The 13,108-nt window shown below is 41.0% G+C and overlaps 1 long non-coding RNA gene across 3 annotated transcripts in view; it reads left to right on the top strand.

The window, feature by feature from the left end:
* LOC125164712 (uncharacterized) overlaps nucleotides 1-13,108 on the top strand; it is a 42,233-nt gene that overhangs the window by 22,995 nt on the left and 6,130 nt on the right. Inside the window, exon 4 of one of the 3 annotated variants that reach the window (XR_007151869.1) lies at nucleotides 7,127-7,137. The exons of 1 other annotated variant lie outside the window; for it this stretch is intronic. This is a non-coding gene — a long non-coding RNA (uncharacterized LOC125164712). Of the gene's footprint in view, nucleotides 1-118; nucleotides 254-7,126; nucleotides 7,138-13,108 lie in introns of those variants that run through there. One more of the 3 variants, XR_007151868.1, reaches the window with a different exon arrangement.

Genomic DNA, 13,108 nt, shown 5'->3' with positions numbered 1-13,108 from the left:
TGCCCAGCATTATGGTGAAATACTTATTCCTGGTTCCTTGTGTCTCTTTCCATGTTGAGTGAGCTCTGCTAATGACATTCTCAGCTCTACTCTACCTTCCTTGTTTTCTCCTCTCCAGAAACAGAAGAGTAACTTTTCAGATTCGGATTTTGGAAGAACCTCTGTCCACAGGATTCATGCATTTGGGACTGCTCTCCCATGCCAAAAGTTTTGTGGGAGTCTGCTCTTACCGTGGGAAAGTTGAGATTTTTAGACTGTGATTAGGTGATAATGGAAAGATCTTTGTTGCCATATTGTCCAAGAGTTCTATCAATAATAAAACTGACCCATATGATACTCCTTTATCTTTAAATTAGTTCCAGGCTCTGGTGCTAAAAGCAGAGGTGTTACTGAACCCCCTTAAGCAACAGTATCTATGGCTTAGGTACTCTGCATTAGTGGTTCTCAAACTGTGGTCTGAGGACCTGTGGGAGTCTGTCCTTGAGACCCTTTCAGAGGCCTGGGCGGAGGGGAACAAAACTGTTTTCATAATAATACTAAGATGTTCTTTGCCTTTTTCATTCTTGTTCTGACAAGTGAACAGTGGAGTTTCCGGAGGCTTACATGATGTGTGTAATAAATACAAACGTATACGGGTGTGTGTGTGTGTGTGTGTGTGTGTGTGTGTGTGTGTGTAATCTCACATAATAATCTCACATAAATCAAGACTCTTTGGGGCCCTCACTAATTTTAAGAGTATAGAGGGGCTCTTGGAACAAAAGTTTGAAAATCGCTCTCTAAACCATAACGGGAAGACAAATGCTCTTGCCTAAAACTAGAAGCTTCTGGGTGGCTCTGTTATGGAAATGTGTAAGAGATCCCCCAGGAGATACTTATTTCAAATAGGAAAAAAAAAAAAAGGGATTGGGAGCTCTGTGATTTTAGACATTACCATTTACCCAACTCAAGAATGGAATGGATGCATTCATAAGCCAGTATTCATTGAGGGTCATCTCTGTGCTGGACACTGTTTCCCAGGCAGTAGGGGTTCAATCACTGCCTTCTGGAAGCTCACAGTCAAGTAGGGGAAACAAACCAATGAAGAGACAGTGGTAATAGGGAGTGGCAGGCGTACTACAGAAACACAGAGGGAGGGGGGTGCCTGGGTGACTCAGTGGTTGAGCGCCCAACTTCGGCTCAGGTCACGATCTCACGGTTTGTGGGTTTGAGCCCCACGTTGGGCTCTGTGCTGACAGCTCATAGCCTGGAGCCTGCTTTGGATTCTGTGTCTCCCTCTCTCTCTGCCCCTCCTCTGCTTGCATTCTGTTTCTGTCTCTGTCTCTCTCAAAAATAAATAAACATTAAAAAAAAAAAAAAGAAAAGAAAAGAAACACAGAGGGATATCTAAATCCAGGGAGCAAGGAGAGGGATGAGCACTTTAAACTGAGTCTTGAAAACAGGTGAGAATTAGCCAGAAGAAGAAAAGGTGATGGAAACATTAAAATATGCAAAGACTTAAAACTGTTTTTGAAACAGTTGATTGGGCCCCATTAGTAGGTCATGAAATCAATTTCATGTGTCATGGCTAGCATTAAAAAAAAATCTATCAGAAAGCATCTCAGATAGTATGGATAAGTATTCTTTCACGAAACTTCCCCTACTCCTGCTCCCTCATTGTATGTGTGTGTGAGAGAGTCCGGGGGAGGGAGGGAAACACTGTACTGGGTTACAGTGTAAAATGTATTGCATATTGTTGGTTGAAATCATGTTTGAAACCATTGGTCTAGAGGCATGAGAGGAAGCATCATATATTTAACAGATTGTAAGCAGTGATTCGATACGGATATAATAGGAGTGGCAAGTAGGTAGTGCTGCTGAAGGGGTAAGTAGGAACCAGATCATAGAGAGCCTTAATGACTTACAAAGTAGTTTGGATTTTATCCGAAAGGCAGCGAAGTACCATTCAAGGATTTTAGGAAGAAGAGTAACACGATCAAGATGTAGTGGTTGAATAAAAATCATTCTAGCAGCTGTGAGAAGGATGGATAGGGTGGTGTTGGTAAGATCTGATGCAAGGAGGCCTCTTAAAGTTACTCTAAAAATCCAAGGGCCTGAACTAAAGCAGGAGGAATGGAGATGGTTATAATAGTTTTTAATTTATTAGCGCTCTTTTTAAAAATTGTGTGATTATTCCTCTTAACAGCATTCTGCCTAGTTTCATAGGTACATTATACACTAGAATATAAGCTACATGAAGGCAGGAATTTTTGTATCCTTTTTAAAACCTCAGCATCCTCAGAAATGAGAACAATACTTAACATAAATCAGATGCTCAATAAATCTTTGTTGAATGAATGGGTGGTAAATGAATTTTCTTATCCTCGGAAAGTATTAATTATAGGAGGTTAAGTTTTCTTCTCCCTGTGTTGTCTTTGTAGTCTCCTTTTCCTTCCTTTTCTTTTCTTGTTTAATTTAATTTATTTTTTTAATTTTCTCGATCTTTCGTGGTAAGGACTTTCCTAAATGTTCAGTGATCTTTCTGTGTTCATTTATTTTCAAGGCAGTTGAATGCTCCCTGGGTGTTGGTGGAAAGACAGTGATTGCTGAAGGTCCAGTCATTTCATTGGGTGATTCCCAAATGTCCATTTTGATGTCTTTTCTCTTGTGTCCCTTCCGTAATAGAGAAATCTTCTTATCTTCTGCCTTGGGAATAAGGTTCTGGCCACCAGAATTCTGGGGGCCAAAGGGGATGAAGGATTTGGGGTTGAACTATTGAGTGGGTAGACTTCCACTTAATTCTTGGTTTTAGTGCGACTCTTGACCCCTGGGCCTAGTTTCCCTGATGTGTCTGAAGGAGAGCCTCACTGGGTCAGTTTCTCTAAAGATTAGTTTTCTCCTCTGTTGGTGGGAAGGGGGGAGGGGTGGTTGTCCGTTTGCCTGGGGTCTGTCGGCTCTTTAGTCGAACTTCCTACCTTCTTTTTCCAGCACCTTTCCTTATCCTTGCCTTCCAAGGTCTCTGATGCATCCAGATTCTGAGCTTATCCAGGGGTCTGTGCTGGGCATTCATTTCCTTCTCATCCGCACACCCCTGTTCGTGTCCTGAGGCTTCAGCTCTGCTCCTCAGCTACCATTCATCCCTGTGCTTTCAGCATCAAAATTTTGTTGACATCTCTTATATCACTGTTGTCTTTACTACTGTGCTATTTGTCCTTGTGAGTCGATAGCATTTTTATTCCCTTACTGTCATTTTAGAAGGGTTTCAGGAATCAGTGGAAACAAACTCATGCATTTTATCTCTCATGTTTAAACGGAACTCTCAGAAAGGCAATTTAGAGAATAGCCTTGAGTAGATTAATGACTAGTCCCACTTTCTCCTTCATTTTCTCAGATTTACTCACATTCGTTCAGTTATCTAGGAAAAGCATTTTAGAGTATCGTTCATGTACTTTGATTTTAGCAATACAATTGCCCTTCCAGTGTAAGGAACGATGCCAGGATCTAGGGATGATTCTTTGAGAACATGTTACATTACCTGAACATTTACACCCATTAATAAATTTAACCAGTCAGTGAGTTCGTCTTTGGCCTTTAGCAGTTTTGACATGGAAAAGCCTGATAGAAAATCTATCTGAGATACATCACTGGGTTCTACTCCTGAAGCCAAGACTCCACTGTATGTTAACTAACTTGAATTTAAATAAAACAAACAAATGAAAAGAATATCTTTTCCATTTTCTTTTTTTTTTTTTAATTTTTTTTTTCAACGTTTTTATTTATTTTTGGGACAGAGAGAGAGACAGAGCATGAACGGGGTAGGGGCAGAGAGAGAGGGAGACACAGAATCGGAAGCAGGCTCCAGGCTCCGAGCCATCAGCCCAGAGCCTGACGCGGGGCTCGAACTCACGGACCGCGAGATCGTGACCTGGCTGAAGCCGGACGCTTAACCGACTGCGCCACCCAGGCGCCCCTCTTTTCCATATCTGCAGCAACTGGAAAGTTTTGATACATTACTATACATGGGAAAAAATTACTAGAATGATTGATCATCGTAAAATTAAGAAAATATTGAGGCAGTCATCAAAGTGCTTTACAAAAAAGTTCCTAAATAAATAAATGCTATACATGGGAAAAAATTACTAGAATGATTGATCATCGTAAAATTAAGAAAATATTGAGGCAGTCATCAAAGTGCTTTAAAAAAAAAGTTCCTAAATAAATAAATGCATGTCATGAATGCATCCTGTCTCTTGTTTGTGACATAAGAGCAGGGGAAAATAAGGGCTGGAAATTTGGTGACCAGATGCTCTGATTCCACATCAGAGTCCCAGGTAATTATGATGTAGCATTCTGTCCTAATTCCTCATGTTACCTAACCACTGCTGAATGTATTCCGCAGAGCTGATGATAAACTATCGTTTTATCTTCTAAGAGAGAATTCACGGCAGCACCTTTTCCAAATGTTATGTGGCATCTGCTGAAGTCCTTCTGGTCTAACACTCAGGCGAGCAGTTAAGATACTGATTCTTGCCCGGATTTATGTATGTATGTGTGTATGTGTGCGTGTATTTAAAATTCCCAGAAAATTGGATTAAATATGATTATCTGGTGGGTGTCTTTTGATATATGCCTTTATTTTTATTTTGTAACTCAGGTAAACTGAGGTATCATATACAAATAATAAAATTCACACCTTTTAGGTATACAGTTCAGTGGATTCTGCTAAATGGGTGCCACCGTCACCATTAAGACCCATCCATTGTCTTCACAATGTATGGTCAGTCCCCTCCCCGACCTCCAGGCCACCACTGATCTGTTCTCTGTTCCCATAATCCACTGATGTCAGAATCTGTTGGTATGATTTTAGCAATAAGAATATATTGGTGTACAGGTAATGAGGAGCGGCCATAGGCTCTTTGGTGGGAGTCATCGCTTCTTTGCAACTTTTGTTATGTTCTGCCCAGTTGGTTCTTACTGATGAACTGAAGGGATTTCAGGGAAATGTAGGATTCCAGGAACTTAAAATAAGTCTTATGAGAGGATTTCAGGTTCTCAAAACACACAAGTAATGAGCTCTCCTTTGACCTGTCAGCCCCAACAGCTTCTCGGCCACACTTTCTAATTTCCAGAACCTTGAAGGTTGTTTCAGCCCGGGCAGGTTGGATGTACTGACCGGAGTGATCACATCCTGAATTTTAAATTACAGAGATGATGTATGAATAACCCCAAAGCAGAAGGACTCTGTGAACACTTTATTTCCCACACGCAAATGCGCCCCATTCCGATAACCTTGGAATGTGTTTCTCTCAGCCAGAGCAGTTATCTAGGGTATCTGTATCAAACATGTCTATTAAAAGCAGTAGGAATGGACACGTAGTTACATGCCAAGTCCCTTCTGATTTTGACAGTGCTGGGTATTTTTAGTTTTAACATACTACCGTGTGAACTTTGATAGTCTAAAGTAACTAGTAACTTGAAATGTTAAAGGAAAGTTCATTTGCCTCAGTATCCAGATCATTTACTCTTAACTATATTGGGATGTGTGTTGGTTTATTCCCAGAAAATTTCCCATTCGGCAAATCTGAAAACAACGCATTTACTCAGTTATTTACTTATTTTTATTTCTATTTTTGTAGTGTGTTATTCCCAGGAGAAAATTCATGTTTGTAGGAAGCTAGCCCTAAAAAGAAGTTTAGAGGTCACATTGTCCATCCTATTTCTGGTACAGGGAAGGAGTCTGAGACTCAAAAAGGTGACTTCCTGGGGACGCTGGAGCAAAGATTAATTTCAGGAATTTTTATGTTGTCTAAGTACTTTTCATAGTCATTTAATATTTCTAAGCCTAAATTAGTAATACATATATCCACACCAGAGCTCAAACTACCAACCCACATTTATTCCACCGGTCATTAAAACTTGTATTTTGTAACAACTCCTCACCAGGGACATTGGCATGCACATTATCTCACCACTGTCATGGGTATAAAATTAATTAAATTTGGTCTCCTCTGAAATATTCGCTAAACATTTACCTGCACGTAGCACCAAGATAGCCACCACATTACTCAACACCTGGCAAATCTAAGTCTGAAGGCACATTTTTTATGTACCTGATTGATGACCATAACAGACACCAGATACTATTTTCACCATCTACACGGTCGACAAGTACTGTGTTCTTAAGAATTTTAAGAAACTACAAATTGTTAGACACTTTTGTGTTTTGAGGGAATATTCTTGTGATTGGATCAGGGTTTCAGGGACTCCTGGGTGGACTTGGCTTTCACCTTGTGATAATTCTCCAATCTTTGGAAAAGATAAATCAGATTTAGGAAACGAGCATGTGACATGTGTGAGTGTTTACCCCTTGCTGCCTCGCTGGGCAGCAATCATTAAGTATAGTTCTAGAAATCCTATTATTGAGATGACTTCCAATATGGCAGCTGTAGTCCTTGTAACCATGGCTACTGAGTATCACGGTACCCCCTGTGCTGAGGCCTCACAGACACACTGCTGTCAGCATTCGCACTTTGCTTGCTCTCCTCTGTCTTGTTTCCTCACAGAAATTATTCCAGTGGATTCTTTTTCTGTTAGACAGTGTGTCAGTTAGGATGAGGTTCTGTGTGAGTAAAAGAAACTTGGCTTCTGTCTGTTAAACAAAATAGAAGTGGTTTTCCATCCCATAAAAGAAGACGGAGGCAGGCAGCCCAGAACTTCTCAGTCCTAGTGGCAGGCCTGAAGAAGAACAGAAAGCAGAAGGGCAAACTGGGGTTTCTTTCCACTGGGTCTGTTCACTTTAAGTACCATTTCCAGAAATCTCACACAGCACTTCTGTTTATAACATGTAGCTGGAGTTTAGGCATATGGATAAGGCAGGCTGCAAGGGTGGCTGGGAAATGTGAGCGTTTGTTCTGAGTAGCAATGTGCCCAGCTAGGAAGAGGGCGAGGGAGGAAGGGCAGATGAGTGTTGTGGTAGAGAACTAAATTCCTGCCACAGATAATTTTGCATTGCAATATTCTATCTGTATCCATGAAGCCTTAACTGCTCATAAGTAATGACCACCATATTACAGAAATAATAATGTGGAGAGCTGGCTGGTGCAGTTAGCCCAGTAAGCAGTCCTTTGGACATCCTCAGAGAAGCTCAGAGACTGTTCTTATGTCATAGGAGTACATTCACAGTAACTATTTACTCTTATTTTTTTTTTTGATGTTTGTTTATTTTTGAGAGAGAGAGAGCGGGGGAGGGACAGAGAGAGGGATACAGAGGATCCAGAGTGAGCTCTGTGCTGACAACAGAGAGCCCAATGTGAGGCTCGAACCCACGGACCATGAGATCATGACCTGAGCCGAAGTTGAATGCTTAACTGACCGAGCCACCCAGACACCCCTATGACTACTTACTGTTTACTAGAATGCTTTCAGTTACAGGAATTCAAATAAAACAGAGTTTAAAATAAAATCAAAAAGTTATTCAACCCATATCAAATTTAACAGAATCTTGGGGCATATAATAGACTGAATAAAAAAACATGAGAAATCTAAAACACAGCAAAATAGGCCATAAAAGTTATTAATGGCTTCCTATGAAAGAAAAATGGTTGCTTAATGCAGTCCCCCAAATAAGCTTGTTTTAATTTTTAGGGAGTTTGAAGAAATCCAGTACCAATTTATATTCTACTTCCTGCCTCTTTCTTTGCATAGATTCATTAATCATAGATCTTTCAAGATAACTTCCCCTGATATTTTGTACTACCATTTACCAGTTGTGTGATTTTTAAAAACAGGTTGATTGAGGTATAATTTACATCCTATAAAATTTGCCCATTGTAGGGGTGCTGGCTGGCTCAGTCAGTAGAACATTCAACTTGATCTTAGGGTTGTGTAATTCAAGCCCCATGTTGGGCATGGAACCTACTTAAAAAAAATTCACCCATCGTAAGTTTACAACTCAGTGATTTATGTACATTTATAGTGTTGTGGAACCATCACCATTAGGCAGTTTTAGGATATTTCCACCTACTTTCTATCTCTATACATTTGTTTTTTCTACACATCCTTTAGAAATGGAATCATTCAATATGTATTTTGTGTCGAGGTTCTTTCGCTTAGCATAATGTCATCAAGTTTTATCCATGTTGTAGTATTGGGAATTCATTACTTACAATTGACAGATATTATTTCATTGTATGGATATACCACGTGTTGTTTACTCATTCATCAGTTGATGGACATTTAGACTGTTTCCAGTTTTTATTTTTTATTTTTTTTAATGTTTATTTATTTTTGACAGAGAGAGAGTCAGAGAATGAACAGGGGAGGGGCAGAGAGAGAGGGTGACACAGAATCTGAAGCAGGCTCCAGGCTCTGGGTTGTCAGCACAGAGCCTGACGCGGGGCTTGAACTCACAGACCACGAGATCATGACCTGAGCCGAAGTCGGGCGCTTAACCGACTGAGCCACCCAGGCGCCCCTGTTTCCAGTTTTTAATTTGGCTGTTATGAATAATGGTGCCATGAGCATTTGTGTGGACATGTGTTTTCATTTCTCTAATAGGTTCCTAGGAGCGGGGTGGCTGGATTGTCTTACAAGTTTATGTGTAACTTTTTAAGCAACTGACAAGCCATATCCCAAAGTGGTTGTACCATTTTATATTCCCATTCACATAAGGGTTTTAGTTTCTCCATCCCTTCACAAGCTCTTGTTATTGTCTACCTTTTTGATTATAACCATCCCATTGGGTGCCTAGTGGTATCTCCTTACGGTTTTAATTTGCATTTCTCTAATGACTAATGATTTTAACCATCTTTTCGTGTGCTTGTTAGACATAAGTATATCTTCTTTGCAGAAATGTATATTCAAATATTTTGCCCATTTAAAAACTTTGGTCAACTGTCAAGTGCTCTCTATATATTCTGATGCAAGTCTTTTGTCAGATATATGGTTTGTACATATTTTGTCCCAGTCTGTGAGTTGTGGTTTTTTTTTTAATGGTATCTTTTAAAGTGCTTGATGCTGTCCAAATTACTAGTTTTTCTTTAATGGCTTGTGCTTTTGGTGTCAAGTCGTGGGATCCTGAGCAAGTTGTCTAACCTCTTGAAGCCGAGTTCTTTTGTTTATAAAATTGGAATAAGAATTCTTACCCCAAAGGCAACTGTAATTTGAATCTGATTTCTCTGCATCTGTTTGGGAAAGAGGGAGGTATAAGCAGAGACTGCAAGTTCAAAGAAATTCTGTTCTTGACACTTGTTTTGTTCTTGTTGTGGCTTTCTGGAAGGGTGGACTTGGTATGTGTAAAATCTGTTGAAAATATCTGCTAAGAAATTTTGCTTTCATCTTTCTTGTTAAAATTTATTTACTTACTTTGAGGAGGGAAGGGGCAAAGAGAGAATCCCAAGCAGGCTCCACACTGTCAGCACAGAGCTCAGTGTGGGGCTGGGTCTCATGACTGTGAGACCATGACCTGAGCCAAAATCAAGAGTCAGATGCTTGACTGACTGAGCCACCCAGGCGCCCCTTGCTTTCATCTGATCCAAGAGATCAGCTTCACAGATGGAAGGGAATAAGCAGGATATCCCAAAATACATAGGGTTAAAAAAATGGATGAAGTTGCCTGGGAAAGGTGAGGGGCAGGGGTAAGGGGTTCTGAAGGGGCCTGAGGAAACTTTTGGAATCATAGCTGTGGAAGTAATCTTGAGCATGATAGAGGTTTCACAAGTGTATACATAAGTAAAAACTTAGATTATGTGCCTTAAATATACTGTTTATCATATACAAATTATATCAATAAAGCTGCCTTTTTTTTTTTTTCAAAAAGCCATTAGGATGGCTGTTTAAAAAAAAAACCCAAAAATAGTAAGTGTTGGCGAGGATGTGGACAAATGAGAACCCTTGTACTCTGCTGATGGGAACGTGAAAGGGGAGAGCCACTGTGAGAAAGTGTGCGGGTCCCTCAAAAAGTTAAACATAGAATTAATATGTGATCTAGCAATTCTCCTCCTAGGTAAATATCCAAAAGAATTGAAAGCAGGCCCTCAAACAGGCATTTATATACCCATGTTCACAGCAGCAGTATTCCCAATAGCCAAAAGGTGGAAACAGCCCAGGGGTCCATCAATAGACAAATGGAGAAACAGAATGTGGTCTGGCCCCTAGAGCAGAATGTCGCACGGCCTCAAAAAGGAAGGAAATTCTGACACGCGCTGCAACGTGATGAATCTTTATGATATTATGCTTGGTGAAATAAGCTACACACAACAAGATAAATATTATGTGGTTCCATTACATGAGGTACCTAGAAGAGGCAAGGCATAGAGATGGAAAATAGAGACTACCAGGGACAAGAGGAGAAAGAGATGGGGAGTTGGTGTTTAATGGGTGCAAAGCGTCTGGGATGATGTAACAATTCTGGAAATGGATAGTGGTGATGGTTGTACAACAGCCATGTGAATGTCCTTAATGACACCGAGCCGTATACCTAAAGACGGTTAAAATGTTAACTTTTATATTATGGATGTTTTACCAATATACAAAAAGTGCAGGAGAAGGGAATTGTGGCGTGATAAATGAGTTGAAGTGGTAATAACAATAAAAATATGTAAGGAGAAGTTGACAGATCAGCCCCAGGGATGAAGTCAGAAGTAGACAAATTCTGCTTCCTTCCTGGTTCTTTTATCTTGCCACTCACACCTATCAATTATTATAAATTTATTCTCCTATTTCTCCACTCCCTTGTCAGGCATTCAGATGGAGGCGTGGGGAGATAGGAAGTGGAAAATAAGTGGAATGCATTTAGCCTGGGGAAGAGAAGATTTGGGGGAGGCCACGACAGCTGTGGTTAAATATTTACAGGATTTACAGGGCTGTCAGGCGGAGGGAAAAGGAGGCTTACTCTGTGTGCTCCAGCAGACAGAAACAGGATTTCATGGGAAGATCTTTCCTGCCCCTGGAAGAGGAATAACATTTTAATAAATAGAAGAAGACTCCTTTGAACGTTGGCAGTGAGCAGACAGAAGCTGAGGATGCTGCGGAGGGCTGTGCTGCATTGGGTGGGAGGTAGACCAGGCGTCTCTGTGTCAGCATCGAGGCAGGAAGAAGGAGGACCTTTCAGCTGCCATTTTGAAGCATATTTAATGAAGGAACCCTTCCAGAGGTGTGCGCAAGATTGAGGGAGCCTGTGAGGGATGTGGCTCCCAAGACCTAGCGCAGTGGGAAGGCCTTCCCATCAGGCCTGGAGTGGTGAAGGGAGGCAGCGCTATTGGAGGAGGCCAGGGGAGCTGGAGGAGAGGACCCTTCAACCGCTGCAAGGGGGACCACCCAGGAGGAGCTGCTAGTCACGGAGGGAGCGGCCACTGGCAAAACCATGGCACCCAGGCAGAGGAACCGCCGGGATGGAACTTCCTCCCAGCCTCCCATCTGCTGCTCCTGACTCTCTGGGCAAACCCAGCAGCCAGCACGCACGAGGAGTGAAGTAATGCAGGTTGTAGGAGAGACCATCTTTCTGGGGCACTGAGCAAGACAGAGAAATGTGTCTCTGTGGTCTCTGTCCTTCCATCTCAGAGACCTGTAAGCTTTGAGGCTGGGATGCACTTGCAGCAGACGGCTCAGTTCTATTCCCCCCACCAAAAGACAATACCAGAAAACCTTGAAAAAAGCAAAAGACCCAAAGATTGCACCTGATGGTCTGTGAATGACTAGTATGTCATATGAAATTAAGGAGGTGCTTGTGTTATCTGGGAATATCTATAGGGCCAGGGAAATGCCCTTAAGGCTGGAAGATAGGAAAGAAGCTGTCTGTCAGGCAACAGATTTATTGAGCACCTACTGTGGGCTAGACACCGTTCTAAGTGGTATAGATCCAGTGGTGGGTAAGACAGAAGCTCTTCTCCACTTACCTAGTAGAAGTAGGAGGCAGAAAATAAAGATGTAAATAAATAATTCTAGGTGCTGTCTATCACACAGTATAGTGAATTGGTTAGATCACCAAAGCTTGTGTGACCTTTGTTAAGTTATGTGACCTTTGTCTCTGTTCCATATCTATAAGTGGGGATTAATGATTACACTTGCCCAGTGGTGGTGTTAATGAGGATATTACTAGTTAGTGTCCGTACAATGTTCAGATCCGTCCCGGGCACATAGAAGTGCTACATATAAATGTCTGTTATTCTTATCAGGCTTTGAGAAGTATTAGATAAGAGATAATAAAGCAAAAACAGAGAAAAGAGAATGATGGTTCTGAACATGAGGACTGGTGAGCAGAGTCACTGACATCAGGGAAGGGCCAGAGTTCCTGGGCCACCTGCACCTTCAGAGCGCCGTCGGTTTTGAGGGACAGATGAAATGACACTGAAGAAAGCACATTATTGTGGCCTGTTTAATGATAAATACAAGGCTGAGTTTTCCATGAAAATCAACGGTAACTCTTAGTCAATGTCCAAAAAAACACAAGAAGACAAAAAACCAGAAGTAAAAGATGCTTGCAAGAGACAGAACCATAGTATCTAAGAGCTCAGACTCTGGAATCAGATTGGTACAAGTTCAAATCCAGCTCTACCATTTACTGTTGTTTGACCTGGGGCAAGGTACTTAATCTTGTTGATGACCAGTTTCCCCTTTTGGAAATGGAAATAATAATACCTACCTCATGGGTTATTTTGAGTCTGAAATGAAACCATCTAAGGTAGTTGCTTAGCACAATGCCTAGAACATTCTAAGGCATCTATCCAGAACATGTTGCTGTTGCTTATTGCTATTATAAAAAGAACGAATACCTATGTATGACTTGAAAAGGGTGAGCACAGTAAAATACAGATTTTTCTTTTTGCTTTAGTTGCTCTTTATGACCTCAGGGTTTAAAAAGGACAATTTTTGAATTTCTTGGCCAACTCCGAATTATCCTAAGAAGCAGCGTCCTGTGATGCCCTCACCAGACCAGAGCATCTGCTCGTGTTCTGCATGAGCAGCCACCAACAAAAAAAATCTCCACTCAATGAAAAAGCAAAATGTTGTAATGATAAAATTCAGTACTCGAGCTTTATTTTTGAATGATTATTTTGACATTTCAAGCTTACAACAGGTAGTGAATTAGATATTGCTGATGAAAATTAATTGGAAAAATTGATACTTAAAAATT

This window comes from Prionailurus viverrinus, chromosome B1 (assembly GCF_022837055.1).
Source record: "Prionailurus viverrinus isolate Anna chromosome B1, UM_Priviv_1.0, whole genome shotgun sequence".
Taxonomy (NCBI): domain Eukaryota; kingdom Metazoa; phylum Chordata; class Mammalia; order Carnivora; family Felidae; genus Prionailurus; species Prionailurus viverrinus.
Note: the sequence above shows the minus strand (reverse complement) of the source record. Positions and strands in the feature narration are given on the sequence as shown.